The sequence below is a fragment of the Pteropus medius genome, unplaced genomic scaffold (genome assembly GCF_902729225.1).
Source record: "Pteropus medius unplaced genomic scaffold, Ma_sr-lr_union100, whole genome shotgun sequence".
Lineage (NCBI taxonomy): Eukaryota > Metazoa > Chordata > Mammalia > Chiroptera > Pteropodidae > Pteropus > Pteropus medius.
Window position 1 is genome coordinate 19943833 of NW_024346667.1, and position 15388 is coordinate 19959220.

At 41.1% G+C, this 15388-nt stretch overlaps 1 long non-coding RNA gene across 1 annotated transcript; it reads right to left on the reverse strand.

Moving 5' to 3' along the window:
- Positions 1–137: 137 nt before the first annotated feature.
- Positions 138–14158, reverse strand: LOC120613415 (uncharacterized). The gene is made up of 3 exons (XR_005655697.1): positions 11441–14158; positions 10096–10225; positions 138–1174 (listed from the first exon to the last, which is right to left on the reverse strand). It is a non-coding gene; the product is annotated as an uncharacterized LOC120613415 (long non-coding RNA).
- Between the last annotated feature and the right edge of the window lie 1230 nt (positions 14159–15388).

Sequence of the window (15388 nt, forward strand, 5' to 3'; positions counted from 1 at the left end):
TTGACTGCTGGGTATCCGACAAAGCTTGTGGCTATGTGTGGTGACTCCTGCAGGCACATGGAGAAGCTCCTTGGTGAGCCAGTGTAGCTACTCCAGGTTCTTGTCCAGGGTCCTCCAGGGCCACCCCGGGGAGGAGATTGGGCAGGAATTGGTTGTGGGGCATGTGACACTTTCTGAATGGAGCTGACAGCCTCTGAGCTTGGGCCTGGGCTTGCCCGAGGGACTGAGAAGCCGGTGGTTTGGGTTTGTCCAAAGACTTGGTTCCCCAGGCTTGAGATTTTCCTGGCAGCATAGTGCTTGTAAAACCTTAATTGGCAGCCCTTTGATTTAATACAGGGAGTCTGGGTTTGCTGGAAGGTTTTCCTAGTTAGCTTGCTAAGCTGGTCAGGCAGAGATGGGCCATGTCTGAGGGGCTTCAGCCTCTTAGAAGGACACCTGCCCATATTTTCTGCCTCATGGGTTTCACCTTAGGGTCTGCCTCACCTCATTAAGCTAGTGGGGAATCCCAAACTTGGTCTTAAAGTGTGCTGCACAGTGGTAGGAATCGTCACCTCTGTCAGGCAAGAGGATGCAGCAGACAGACTTGAAAAAAACGTCAAAGGATCAGGTTCCCCGACAACCTTGATGTGACCCAGATGTCCTTGATTCAATGGCCCGGACCTCACTGCTTCATAATTGGTGTGCCATATTTAGTTCTCAACATAGGTGGCTGCACAGAATATTAGGCATTGCAGCTCCATAAGTCCTATGATGAATTTCGAGAATGAACTCGAAGTGCTCTCAGCTCCTCTACCATAGGCAGAAAGAACTGCCAGGAGCAGAATTGCATAACTGACCTGTTTTCCCCTATTCACTTTAAGCCAAGTGCCTCAGACTGGTTCATGTCTCCCATGCACCTTACTGAAGTCCCAGGGAGAGGCTGGCACAGTCGGACATTCTTTAAGGTGGCCTTTCAAGCCCCCTAAAGCCTCAGCCTCTGGAGGTAAATTGTCCAAGTCCCCAAAACAACTGACCTTAATTTCACCAGCTGCTCAGTCTGTGTTCCACGAACATTCCTTCCCGTCCCAGAAAGGTGGACTCCTTATTGTCCCCAAGCCCAGAAATGGGCCAGTTATGTGGTTATGTGCTGCTTCATTTCCTGGTAGCAGGTTGCATCTTATTCAGAGTCTTTTGGCTGCAAATTAACAGGAAACTACTCTAAATTACCTTAAGCAAAACCAGGAAGTCCATTCAAGTTTACAGGGACATCACATAGAAAACCAACACGAAAGGACAGCTGGACTGGAACTGGGAACTGGGAGCTAACAGAATCTGGGCAGTTGTCTTTCTCTCTTCTCTCTTCTCTCTCCCCGCTCCCTCTCTTCCAGTCTCCCTGCCTCCTTCTCTCCTTTTCTCTGTATGTGGATGTGGGTCCAGCCCCTAGCACCACATGGTCACTCATGTCCACCTCTGCATCTATCCACAAATCTATTTCCTTCCATCTCCATGACAGACTCTCTGTTTTCTGAGAGCACCATAGCCATCCCATATTGCTTGGGGTGACAGAGAGACAGACTAACTAACTTTCTTTCAATGCCGAGTTCAAATGTCCAGACAAGAGAACTCATCTGGCCCACTTTCAGTCAGGTATGTGTGTCTGATGGCAAGGATTTTAGCCAGGGGGTAGGCTGCCTAGTGAGAATTTGCATGGAGTAGGGGTATTGTTCACAGTGTGGGCATTGTGAAAAGAGAGAGCAGAGCAGACATCCCACACGGGGTCTCCAACCAGGTTAGTGACTAATAGTAAAGAGCAAATATTGTGCTCGTTGCCTTTGAACAAAAGGTAACTGCCAACTGCAGAACATTTGAATTGGGTTTCACAAAAAGACAAAAACTGGGGACAGGAAGAGTGTTTGCCTTATGCATATCTTGGCCTCTAGCACTACACTTGTTTCTTCTGTAGTGCAGAATTTCCAGAGGTCGAACCCCCCAGAGAAGGAGCTAAAAAGGATGCTTTAAACACAGGATGTCAGAAGGGTTGGGGGCTGGGAAATGTGAGGGCCACCTGTCCCGTCAGTCAAGGTCACGGCTGGCCAGCCATTGCGTTCTGCCTGCGATGTGCTACTCTGTGTGTGGATGGTGCTGTTACCAGGGGACTGGCATCACGTCTGGCTCCTCCTGGCATGTCCCTTCCTTGCTCCACTCAGGAGCACAGAGAGAACAGTGGGGAAAGGATCAACTAACTCTCCCCTGCAGAGTTTACGTTCAAGGGACTTAGAAGACTATAAAGGTAGGTTTAAAAGAAGGGTGGACCAGGAAGAAACACATACATCTCGCCACAATGACAAAAGGCCAGGGTGACTGTCATTCACTACATAGTAGGTTAGGCTCGGTCTTGTTCTGTTCAATGGCTTCAGAACCATTATAGGCCAATAAACAGGCCAAATTCAAACCAAATAAACTTAAAGATATATTAGCTCATGAAAAATCAATTTGTATCCTAAAATCCAAGGAAATTAGAAATACCCAGAAGCAGAAAGCCAATGGCATTTTCATTTATTATTATTATTTTATTATTTATTATTCTTGCAAAATAAATAAGACATCAGAGGAAAATAGAAACACAAATTAAAGGTGGGTCCTGAAGGAGGAGGCAGAGATTTTGAGCTAACTTGAATATGTATTAGAAAATATTTTATTTCTGTGTGTTTACTTTCTAGAAAGAATGAATATTGGTTTGCTCGTTAGAAGGAAACAACTCACATTTTAAACAGATTTTCTTATTTTTCTAGAAAGAAATTGGCTTCCTATCTAGACAGATTTTTCTTAATTAAACTTGGGTTGTCATGTATGATTTCGTTTATGCTAAATTCTAAGAAAGATAGATCTCATCTGCAGTGATGGGAAGCCAATCAGGGGCTGTCAGGGGCTGGGTGGGGGGTGAGGATTATCTGGGGAGGAGCACAAGGGAACTCTGGAGTGATGGGAATGTTCCAGATCTTGATGGTGGTAGTGATGGCATGGGTTAATATATTTGTCAAAACCCACTGAACTTAAAAATGAGTTTATTTTATTGTTGGTAAATTATATCACAATAATGTGATTTAAAAACCTACTCTGTGGGAATGGCAGAAGAAAGAAATTATAAAGAGTGTCTTCCACCAAAGCTGGGTACTGTCCTCCTGGAATCAAACTGGTACACCCTTCATTTTCCCCAAAAGGAAAGTGGGTAGTTTTAAAAGAGAGAGTCTTGAAAGGAGACAATGGTTGGCTTGCATTTGGATGAGGGAACAGGGTTTCGCCAGTTGGCCAGGAGTGGGAAGAGTATGTAAGGCTGAGAGATGAGCATGCGTAAGGCACTGGCTTTACTGAGTTGTGTATTCAGCGAACTCTAATAATAAAATCATCGTGAAGATGAAGAAGCAAGACCTGTGAGAGGCAACCAATCATTCCTGGATGAAAACCATGGCCGATCCCACGATTTCCTGCTTATACTCTTCTCAGTTCCTAAAGCAGCCTCACAGGTAATTAGTATGTCCCTTCAAAATTTCCAACTTTGTTAGAATTTACCACTTTCTCCCCACTCCTGCCTGAGTGTGTTTGGGGCTAGAGTCAGCTCCTTCTCCTCCCCTCTGCCTTGCTTTCTTCCCCTCCTGCTGGATTGGGATGAAGGGGTGGGAGAGGGGAGTGGGAGAAGCAGGGGCTCTGAGGATGCCTCAGTCCTGATGAGGAACTGGTGCTCTGGCCTTGCAGGTGTTCAGAGCTGACCTTTCCCTCGGAGCACTTTGGAGGGTTTTGCGAAGAGCCCCCCATACCCCATTTCCAGCATCTCTCACTTGCAGCTCCCTTGCAGTGGGTGGGTGGGCGCCTCTCTAGCTGATTGCTCTGGGCTCTAGCAGCCCCTGGGTAGGGGAGGTAAGTACACGCCAGCTTCTATTAGTTGGGGCTCCTCTCCCTTCAAGGTTTTGACAAAACTGGGCGTGCACAGGCTGTACCTGATGCAGCAGCCTTTCTACTCTGCAATCAAAGCAGGTAACCGCCCTCAACTCTAATTCCTCAGGCATTAGTCAGACGCCAGCCCACTGTGACCTCCAAGCTCCAAAGGTCACACGGGAAGTATTCCAGGTGGTCCGGGTTCCTTTCCTTAGTCCTGGAGTAAGAGCAAGGCACGTCCTTCACTCCCCATGGTCATGGAAGCACAGGAGGGGAGGCTGAGAGGATTGGGAGGGAAGGGGGGACCCACAGCACCCTGACAGCACTCCTCAGAGAAATTCTTCTATTAATTCCAGGCCTGCCCTTGGTTTCCCAACTTCTCTTATAAATTGGGAAAAAGGGAGGTCAGCTGAGGTTTGCAAAACAGACTGCCAGTCTCTTTTACATGCTACATGCCCTGCATCAGGTCCCACTCCTCTCTTTAGAATGTGGGAGTGGTCAGCCCTATTTTCTTGGAGTCTCAGCCTGAAATAATATCAACAGAAGTGTCAGCTACTACATACTGATTCCCACAAGGGTCAGGCACTCTGCTAGATTCTTGACATAGATTAAGTCATTTAATTTTCACAATAAACCTATATGTTGGGAATAACTATTATTATTTTACAAATGAAGAACCTGAGTCTCAGGAAGGTTATCTGACTTGGCTAAGGTCACGTTGCTACCCACAGGATGATGAATTCAGGTGTTCTTGTTTCAAGACTCTAGGCTATGCTGGACCCAGGAGTAGGTTGATACCGTGGAAACAAAGTCCATGAACCCAAAAGCTTTGGAGGAGTTTACAATGCAGACAGTACAGGTTTGACCCCATTCTCTTTCCAGCCCCACCCTTTCCTGCTAGTCCTTCCTTCTTCCTATGGGACACCCCTTGCCTTCCCCATCCCACCCCACTCCTCTGTGGCCTCAGGCAGAATATTGACACTAAACGTTCACAATATATTTTGCTTACCTTTCTCTCCATTGGATTGTGAGTTTCTTGAGGGCAAAGACTTATTAGTCTGTTATCCTCTGCAAGGATCTCAGAGCCTGGCAGAGTCTCAAAAACTCCGAAATTAAGGAAGGCATGAAAAAACCATGAGCAAATGATAAGGAATGAATTGCCCTTTCAAATCTCAATCTGTACACAAGAATTTGATCACAGATGCAGGGGGTGTGCTAGGTATTCTCTGGATGGAGAAAGGAAGTAGGGATTCAAACTCTCAGCTTAAAAATTGAGGGGGTTGAGCTGGGTCATATCTAAGTCCCCTTCATGGCACATCACAGTGACTCTTAAGGAGTCTAAAGGGAAGAAAAAAGTGAGAGAGTGCACTGTCTCTGTCTGCTCCCATCTTTTTTTGACTGGGTGGCAAATTCCAACAGAAATGCATGTGTGGACAGTGGGGATTACCCCAGCAGGCTGTGAGCCTAGATTGTATCGGAAACATTCTGGGAAGAGGGAAACAAAGAAGAAAGGGACTTTGGAGGATAGAGGCAGTAAATGGATTCATTCCAAAGCAATGAAAGCAAACGTTTACTACTTTATCATCATGCATTTCAAGTTTTGAACACCTATGCCCCAAATGAGCTATTAGAATTCAACCGGTTGCGATTTAAGGTCTGCCTTCATGAACTCTGAGAATATAAAAGTAGAGGGGTAGCCTAATGGGCCAAAAGGAAATAGGACCCAACTCAGAGGTCTTGCACAGAAGACTTATTGCCATTGCGTCACTTCACCATTTCCCTAACAGAGTTGATCCAGAAATGGAGAGAACGGAAGCCACTATCAACCCCATGTTTAACATTCTGAAAACAGCACAGCCATCTTGGGGCCTTTATCTCGGCCTGAATGTCAGCTCACCAGCCTTGGCCTTCCTCAGCCTGTGAGCATGATCTCTGCCTGGGGAGACAGTTACTGGTAACAGGCACAGTGAACACTGTCCCTGGGGGAAGGAGGACTCAGGTCACATAGCGCATGACATCATCCTGTTGCTGAGGCTCTGAGGACTCCGACAATACCCTCAGCTCCCCAAGGACTCTGCTGGGCAGGTCCTGCAGGAACCACGTGTGGCCGCAGTTCTTTAAGTAATGAGTATTATAGCTGTGAAAGTGAGGCCAATATTGGCATCCTTTCCTCATACGGAGAATAACCTCACTGGGCTGGGAGCCAGGGGAAGAGAGAGAGGGGGCACATGCTCCTAACCACACCTTGACACTCCTTTAACACTTTCAATGGCTTTCCAGCACTGACAGGAAAAAGTCCAGATCTCTCTGTGGCCTCAAGGCCCGTCATGGGAACCACTCTCCCCTCCTGCACTCCACCCCTGCCACACACACAGACCCACCCTACACACAGAACTCCTTTTCGAGCTTCGGCAAAATACACTTGGCTCCCCAAAGAAGCCACACACCAGTTCCAGCCACACACCTGTGAATACATTGTCCTTCCTCCTGACTGGGCTGACATCCCTCACCTCTCCGGCTAGCTCCTACTCATTTTTTTTTTTTTTGGTATGAAAATGTTTATTGCAGTATTTTTTTAATTAATTAATTTTTTATGGTGACACTGGTTAACAAAATCCAATAAATTTCAGCTGTACACTTTAATAGTAAGGCATATATATGTTTACACTGCGTGTTCACCTCCCATAGTTAGATTTCTTTCTGTCATCATGTATTTGCCCCCCTTTACTCCGTAGGCCTGCCCCCTACCCTCTGGCAACCACTAGTCTATTGTCTAAGCACACATGACACCCCCTCTGGGAGCCTTTCCCTGGCTCAGGAAATAGTCGTTCTCACCCTTGTGTTTCCCAAAGCACATGACAGAGACAGTGATTAAGAACAGCTAACATGAGAGCTGAACATAAATCTAGCATTTTTAAAGGGAAACCCACAGGGAGTGGACTTTTTAAATTATAGGAAGCATAGGAGGGAAAGTTTAGATGCTGAAGTACAAAGCGGAAAAGGAATTTTCAGTAAGGGTGGGGATTTTACTGTAGTCCTCATTCCGCATCATTACCCAGCCGCCTGGTTGCTTTGCAGGTTTTTATTATGAAGCTTAGCGCTTTGCTTTTAATTTTAAAAGTAATACATGATCACTGTAGTTCAGTTTTAGAAATCTGGATTTATAAAATTAAAAGATGTTTCTTGTCTCTCTTCATTTTGGCCTGGGATCTATCTAAGCAGAGAACATCCTTACTTCTTCAAATATTCCGAATTCAAGTCCTTTGTCAGATTGTATTGTAAATATTTCTCTCCATCTTTGGATTGTATCATTACTTTCTTAATGACTTCTTTTGATGAACAGAACTTGTAATTTGAAAGTCGTCAGGTTCATCAATCACTTCATCAGTTAGATTTCCGTGTGTGCTTTATTTCCCTAACTAAAGTCATGAAAATGTTTATATATTTTATCTTATAGAAACATTATTTGCCTTTTATGTTTGGATCTAAATCTGCCCAATATTATCTTTGTAAACCATATGGAATTTTGACTGGAATTCATGTTGCATCTATAGACCAACTGCAATATTGAATTGCATCTTAGCAATATTGAATGTTACAATCCATAAACATTGTATATCTCTCATTTATTTAAGCCTTTAATTTTTTTGAACATGTTTGATCATTTGCTGTGTGGAGTCTTGTAAATATTGTTATATTTATTTCTAAATATTTAATTGTTCAATGTTATTGAAAATATTTGATTGAAAATACTTTTTGTTGAATTTTACATTCTAGTTTCTTGCTAGATTCATTTATTGATAACAACTTATATATAGATTGTTTTGACCTACCTACACAAATAATCATATCATCTGCAAATAATGACACTTTTATTTTTTTTTATTTTCGATCCTTACACCTTTTATTTCCTTACTTTGCCTTAATCTGTTGGCTGGGGCCTCCAAAAAGATGGTGAACATCCTTGTCTTGTTCCCGATTTCAAGGGAAAAGCTTTCAACATTTCACCATTATGCATATTTTTTTTCTCTAAGATTTTTGTGCATACCCATTGTCAGATTCAGAAAGTTTTCTTCCATTCCTGGCTTTCAAAGAATCTTTTAATGAATGGCTGTTAAGTTTATCAGATGATTTTCCTGCACCGACTGAGATGATCATATACTTTCTTCTCTTTGTTAATGTGGTGAAATGATTGATTGATTTTGTACTTTAAAAACTAAGCCTGAAATAAATTCTTGAAATAAACTTATCCTGGTTATATACCATTTTGAATACTTTAGGATTTGGTTCTCTGTTTATTTGGGATCTTTGGTTTTGAATAAAATTGGTCTATAGTTATTTTTCTTAGAATGTCCATCCCAAGTTTTGATCTGCAACTGATTTCATAAAATCAGTTTGGGAGAGTTAGTTATGTTTTCTGATAAAGCTAAAGATAACAACTACAAAAACCACATATAATGTAAGTACTTACCAAATTTCCAGAGGGAAAAAATGCAAAGGAAATACACTTTACAGAGCGAAATATTGGGGGGTGGGGGGAGTGAAAGAAGCATAAAACATATAAACCAGAGTGACAGTAAAAATGAGTTTTAGATTTTTCTATTAAAAACAACATCTGAAAAATCTCATCTCACTATTTTACTACAGGCATATCTAAAAAAAAATTACACAGAAAGTTAAGACTAAAAGGATGGTAGACAAATACACACAAAAATAATGATCGTGGCACTATTATGTCAGATAAAATAGAATTCGAAGGGAAAAGGAGTGTGTTTGTTATCTCTTGTAAAAAATAGTACTTCAAAACTTAAAATGACAAACATTTGTTATCTGACAGTTTCTGGGGAGCAGTAGCCCAGCAGCGGCTTAGCTGAGTGGTTCTGGGTCTGGGTCTCTCATGGGGTTTCAGCTAGAATGTCAACCAGGGCTGTGGTCATCTGAAGGTTTGACTGGGGCTGGAGGATCTGCTTCCAAGAATGTCCTCCAGACACAGCAGCACAAGTGACCCAAGAGGGACGAGCAGCCACAATGAAAGCTGCAGCTTCTTTATGTGACCTAATTTCCAGAGTTGCACCCTGTCACTTCTGCTTCATTCTATTCTTAGAATTGGGTTGCTGAGTCCGGCCCACACTTAGGAAGAGAGCAATTAGATCTCTCTAGTCTAAGGAGTAGCATCAAAGAATTTATGAACATATTTTTAAAACCATCACATGAAGCACGGAACACTTTAAAAAGATGATTATATACAGAACCACAAAAAAAAGTATCAACAATTACACACAGCAGAAGTTATATAGGCCACATTCTTTGACTTCAATAAATAAAACAGCTTAACTAGTTTATATTATAAAGATAACCACTAGACCATAAGTACAAACCTTCCAAATTATCAGAAGAAACACATAGATGCACACGAACAAACACAAATACATTGTAACATATTAAAAATTCAGAAGAAATAATAAAAACAGAATTCATAATATAAATTTGATGATAGAATTAAGTATAAGCTTACCTGACATGCTAAGTGTTGCAAGTGAATGAAACTTGCTTAATAAAAGGAAACAACTCACAGATTTGATAGTTATGTGTAATGATAGTTATTATACCATTATTTGTAATGGTAAATATTACAGATAGCTTTAATTTCTCTCACAAGTGAAGTGGCTAAGTAAATTATAAGTTTCACACAATGTCACAATATATAGCTCCTAAAAAGAATAAGCAATTTAAAAAAAAGAATAAGTTAACTCTCTCTATATTAAATAAGACATAATCTTCAAAATATATCATTTTTAAAAAGCAAGATAAAGATATTTGTAGTCTGTGACTCTACTGTGGTTTTGAAAATAAAAAGAATGTGCTTATTTTTAGTACATCTCTGGAAAGGGTCATAATAAACCAGTAATACTGGTCACTGACGGGAAGAGGAGAAAGATAGTTGGGGGGAAGAGAGAAGGGAGAAACTTGCCTTGTACTGTCTTCTTTTTGAGTTTTATATTTGTATATAAATGAATATTACCAATTAAAATTTTTATTAAATAAATTTTAATAAAGTTTTAATTAAAACTTTAATTATTTTAACAAAAATAATTAAAATTTAAAATTTAATAAAGCAAAGAATAGACTAATTGAATTGACTAAGAACGATGTAAAATATTTTTTAAGTGGTTAAAAACTTACCTCCAATAACGGCTCTAGTTCTTTAAACTTTCCAGGAACATACTAAATAAAAACTATTCCACATCACAGAAGAAAAATAGGAAAGCTGTTCAGATGTAATACAAAAGTAACAGAGCACTGAAACGAAAACCTGACAAAAATAGCATAAAAAAAAAATTAAAAAAAAAACTACACACCCACTTCATGTACTCTATTTACCTGTGGAGTCAAGAAAATACTGTCAAGTTGAAATTAAAGATCTTGCAAATGGATTAGAAAATGACAAACATCCTAATATAAAAATGGGCAGAGAAGACAGAAAATTCAGGAAGAATATATGAGGCACTGAATACACAAAACCATGGTCAACATCAGTAGTAATGAAGGAAATGGGGAAAAAAAGATTCATGAGCTATCATTTTATACCAGGTTATTAAAGATGTAAAAGATTGAAAACACCCAAGTTTGTTTAGGGTGTGGAAAATTGGACACTTTCATAGACTGTTTCAATCTGGCAACATGTATTTTTATTTTTGACTCAAGAATTTTGCTTCTAGGAATTTATCCTAAGGAACGAATTGGTAGAAGGTCCTACAATACAATGTATATACAATACTGTTCACTGCGGCAGTGATGTGGGCACTTAAAAACTCAATTATGATATATCCATATAATACAGTTTGTTGTAGCCAGTAAAAATGATAGCATAGATTTATATACTGGAAAATGGTACACTTATGGAATGTCCATTTACTTGAAATCTTTTGCAGCCATTAAATACTATGCATTTGAAGATTATTTAATGACAAAGGAAAATGCTCACAGTAAATTTTAAAATGTTGCAAAAAATAGTGTAAATAATATCTGTAAAAGTTTCACACTTTTGAATTTAAAAATATAGGAAGAAACTGCACTGAAAAGTTTAATAGTATTTACTCTGGGTGGTGGAATTGTGTGATTCTTTTTAAATTTTTCTGAATGAACATTCATTACTTTTATACCATGTAAAAAAAATTATATCTATACCTATATCTACAAAACCTGGCACTATCTGCTTTTCGTTTATTTCCACCTGCACATCCTCACTCCCCTACCCTGGAAAAGTAGAGTCAAAAAAATGAGGAACACTGTTTTTGCTTGGCCCTATGGCTTTGTAAGAGTTCATTAACTCCTAGTTAACACCTTAACTTGGGAGGAGCTTCCGACTTCAGATTGGATGATGGTGACATCGTGCTAACAGCAGGAACAAATAGTAGCGTCCTGGCTCAGAAAGTTTCCTTGAGACCCGGATGTTTTAATGAGGTGTCTGGAACGCTAGGCAGACACTTCCAATCTAGACCTGGCCACCCACACTGCAGACCTGTACCTTCTCGCTGTGTCTGATTTCCAGGCACGCTCCGCCTTGGAGTCTTCTCCGAGTCCGTGAGGCCTGGCCCTTGCAGAGCAGCTCTTGGAAGGGCTCTGCTTCCCTCTCCCAGGCCCTCTGTGCCAGAGCTTCAACGCTTTCTTTCCGGCCCCTCCTGCTGCTTGTTTTTCACCGGGTGGCCCTGTATCCTGCTGAAAAAACTCGATTCACAATGAGCCAATGCAGATGTTTCCGTTTGTCCCCACGCCTTCACCCATCCTCTGGCGTCCCAGACCAGCGGTTACGCCCTCTCTCCCTTGACTGTTCGGGCTTCCCCCTCCTAGCCTCAGTTCTGAAAACAAAACCCTGCTTAAGGGCACCAGTGACCAAACTAACAGCCATATCGAATAGGCTGTTGTTGTCTTAATGTTACCTTTTCCTGATTTTGAGGGTAATGTTTTCTCTTTAGAAAACGAGGGGTGGGGAGGGGCGGCGGGGATCACATGTAAACATCTCAGCCAGAAATAGCCATAGTTAACAATATTGGGTATTTGCTTCCAAAAATACGATAGATATACATATTTGGAGTTGCTCTGATTATACTGTGTTTTAATTTGGCCTTTGCCAAGTAAGCATTTCCCGTGTCTTTAAATATTCGATTATTTTAAAAAAAATATTTTAGTGGCTTCATAGTATTCCAGCATATGGAATAATTTAACGATTCCCCTTCCCTTGTATATCTAGACTATTTCCAGCTATTCCCTATTTTAAATAGTTCTGTAATGAACAAGGATCCCTTGTACACAAATTGTCCCATTATCTGACTATTTCCTTGAGATGCAATCTTAGGGATATCATTTCCCTCCAAATATTTGGGTTTACCCTCCTTTCTTGTCATTCTAACTGAAATTAAAATCATTGTCTAATTTCAAAACCAGACAGGGATTTTTGACTGCTTATTCTGGTCTTTTTCTTTTTTTAAATTCAGCAAAAGTTTTATAGTTCTGTTTTAAAATTTAATCCAAGGTAGTTTGTTTGGGATGCTTTCGTAAATGGTATCTTATTTCTATTATATTTTCTAGTTGGGTATTGCTGGCATAAAGTGTTAATTTTTATAAACTAATGGCACTTGAATTTACTTTATCAAATCTCTTATTGGTTTTTTTTCAGTTGATTCTCTTGGGTTTGCAGGCAATTATTACAGTAGCAAACTTATTTTCTTTCTTAAAAATATGCCCCTCACCTTCGTCTCCTTGCCAGGTTTCTCAAGTTTATCTTCCATATTCCTTGCTCATTTGTTCTCAGGCTGTTACAATTCAGATCTTTACTGCCTCTTCTATGGGTTTCACATCTGCTGTTACCTTTTCAGTTCTGAAATTCTGATTTATCTCATTCATTCCATTTTAGCTTCCTGTCCTTTTGCTTTTTCTGCTCCTGTTCAAATTGAGATGACTCCTTATTGAGGATGCCAACGATTTCTTCTGGATGTTGCAGACAACCTTTTAAAGGGATATATGCTCCACTGAGTCTTTGATTCTTCTCCTTTGTTCTGAGGTATTTTGTCATGCTCCCATGTTGTTTTTAACCAACAGACAGATCTTCAAAGGAATAGATACCTAACTAGACACGTGGTTTCCATCAGCCTCACACAAGATCCATTCAGGTGACAATGTGTACAACTGAGGGCAGTTCTTCAGGTGCCCAAGCTTCTAGCACTTCTCGGCTTCTCTCAGACAAAAGTGGGGCGTTGATTTGCATTTCCCTAAAAACTAGCGATGTCGACTGTCTTTTCATATGTCTGTTGGCCATATGTATGTTTTCCTTGGAAAAATGTCTATTCAGATCCTCTGCTCACTTTTTAATCGGATTTTTTGTTATTGTTATTGAGTTGTATGAATTCTTTATATTTTGGATGTTAGCCCCTTATTGAAGGTATCGTTTGCGGATACCTTCTCCCATTCGATTGCCTTTTTGTTTTATTGATGGTTTCTTTCGCTGTCCAGAAGCCTTTTAGTTTGAGGTAGTCCCATTGACTTATTTTCTTTTGTGGGCGGAGGGCAAATTGGGTAAAGGGAGTCAATATGGTTGCAGAAGAAAACTAGACTTTGGGTGGTGAGCATGCAATAGAGTATAGAGATATTGAATTATAATGTAGACCTGAAATTTATATAATGTCATTAACAAATATTATCTCAAAAAAAAATTTAGTATAAAAAAGTGGGATGGATCTGCTGTCTGGAGGTGGGATCTTCTAAACCTACAGCTTTCCCCAAACTATTTAAAATGTGAACTAATAAAAAGAGACACAAGCAATAAACCCATGTGCATCGCAGTACGGGTCTTTCCTATCGCTGCGTCATTTCGTAAGGACTATACTCCCTGGGATGCACACGTGGTGCTGCCACCACTTCCCCTGCTTTCCGTCTGGCTGTTTTCTGGGATGTGCAGTAACTGAATGGGTACGGCAGGATGGAGAGAAGAAAACAGTATTCTGTATAGCTCGGGAGCAGCAGAGGGTTAGGATATGTAAGGAAAGTCCCTTAATTAAAATAATACTCTCTCAGTCTCAAAGGTGAAGAGATCATTTCCATGTGAAGAGAATGACTGGATCTCACAACCTCAATTTTTGTTTCCCAAATTCACTCCACAGGTATTAATCATTCGCTCCACAGGTATTATGCATTCACTCCACAGGTATTAATCTCAGCTCTCCTGTCAACACTGTGCTATCATCCAGGGGCTCACAGTGGGGATCACTCTTCCTTTAAGTCCCACAGCTGAGACCAGGTTTACAGAGAGTATATGAGATTAAAGCGAATAGCCAAGGGGCATGACTTCGCAGCACTAACAAGACCACCTCATTAGAACCCAAACACCCAACATCAGAAACCTCGGTAGTGTCTGGTCCACACAGTACAGTTAGAGGAGAGACAGAGGGAGAGACAAAGTTACTTTTGATGTCTTTTGGGTGGCTGTTTCAAGAGGCAAAGTGCTGAAAATCCAACTCCCCTGGCTTTATAATTAGGGCATGTTTCATTTCTGGCCGTCTATTACTTCTTGATGATGTTTTCATCTTTTCTTCTGTCTTCACTGATATTGGGAGCTGTGCCAGGGGTTACGATTAAATTGAAGTCAGTGTTATTGTCCATCCTCATTTTTACCCGACTTTCTGGGTCTTTTGACATTATTGCTCATTCCCTTCCACCTTCAACATGTTTTTGTTTTTGTATGTGTTTTTTGTTTATTTGCTTCTGATACACCACGTTCCCTTGATCTGCTTCACCTTCTCTATTTACTCCGTGCATCTTTAACCCAGAATCCTCAGCCCACCTCTAAAATGTGTCAGAGCTCCACAGGACTGTCTGTGCCTCTTTGGTTTATTCTAAACAATCTGCATGTGAGAGCACAGCCTTCAGTGACCTCAACAAGACACCCTGCTAATAACTCCTGACTATATCTCCCATCTAGATCCTGAGCCACAGAGCTGTATCTAATGATCCTCTCTATACTTCCACCACAATGTCCCTCTGCCCCCACACACAACACTGCACCTGCCTGGTCTCTTCTAGTCCACGCCTCAGTGACTAGCACATCACTCAAGCCAGAAACCTGGCACCATCGCACTCCTGACATGCCTCACCTGGAACATTCATTCCACCATGATGCTTCCTGACCATCCTAGTACCTCCAGTATCTCTAATACCCATTTCTCCTCTTTATCCCCGCTCACTCTCCCTTAGTCCAGGCCCTCACAAGCCGAACTGCCTCAATCATGCCACATTTACTGCAGATTTGGGGATGGCAACTCTAGATCAGGGTCTAGCTCTGCTACAGCTTACTCACGTGACCTTAGACAAGTCTCCCGACCTCTTAAGCCTGTCTCACACGGTGGTCAGGTGGTAGAGGGGATTAAAACAAGAGGACATGTGTGGAATGCTTTGTAAGAAAATAAAGGAGTTTCACAGGCTG